Source organism: Propithecus coquereli, unplaced genomic scaffold, assembly GCF_000956105.1.
Source record: "Propithecus coquereli isolate 6110/MARCELLA unplaced genomic scaffold, Pcoq_1.0 Scaffold774, whole genome shotgun sequence".
NCBI lineage: Eukaryota > Metazoa > Chordata > Mammalia > Primates > Indriidae > Propithecus > Propithecus coquereli.
The window spans coordinates 109980-111099 of record NW_012153885.1 but is presented as its reverse complement, the minus strand read 5'-3'; positions in this window follow the sequence as shown (position 1 = coordinate 111099).

Below are 1120 nucleotides of genomic sequence, written 5' to 3'. Positions count from 1 at the left end.
TCTATCAAGTTCATCATTATATACATGGAGTGATTCATCAATACTTTGATGAAGAATATAACATTCATAACACAAGAGACAAAATTAATTAATTTTTTCTTCTTTTTCATTATTTTTTTTTTAGAGATAATTAGTTGTTTTGTTTTCCAGGCTGGAGTGCAGTGGTGCAATCATAGCTCACTGTAGCCTTGAATTCCTGGGCTCAAGTGAGTCTCCTGCCTTAGCCTCCCTTATAACTTGGACAATATGTGCTCACTATCACACCGGGCTAAAAATTTAAACATCTATCACAAATTTAAAAATTGTGGGAACTTCAATTTTTACCAGATTTTCAGTTTTAATCAGTATTACACAGCATAACATTGTGTATAGAGAATATATGAATATTGTTATAACTTATGATTCATCCTGCAACAAGACAATGATTGGATATGGAAAAAGAGAAATACATGTAATATTAATTATTGTAAAAAAACCTGGTGAAATGTTTAGAAAAGTAGAAATAAAAGATAGTTAGGATTTTAATTGCACCATCCATCAATGAACAACAATCTAACACTGGACATATTTGGTTTGGCCTCTTCTTTCCCTTCTTTTGATAACATTGCCCACTATTTTTGCTGGACATCACCTAAAATTATTTCCATTATATATTTCCCTTTGCATATTAACAAAAAAGACATGTAATATATCTATAAAAGAGTGATACACAAATGTTTTATTACATGATATCTTCGTTTCCTATTTATTAGACATCTGAGATTATAGTTACATGCAATTAGTGATTCTATTCAATAATTATTGAAATTACTTTAATGACTGAAAGTTAACTTTTTGCTGGTAGATTGACATTGTCTTAATTTGAAACAGTTCTAAATTGTAAGATGTGTTTCCATTTAAGGTCCAGATTTCATAGTCTTGCCAATTTGGTGGTGTAAATATATATTTTATTAATATTACTGTTGATAAAACAGCACATGTAAACTTTGTAATAAAAATATAATTTGAATTAATTAAAAGTCCTTTAAGGCTGGGCGCGGTGGCTCACGCCTGTAATCCTAGCTCTCTGGGAGGCCGAGGCGGGTGGATCGTTTGAGCTCAGGAGTTTGAGACCAGCCTG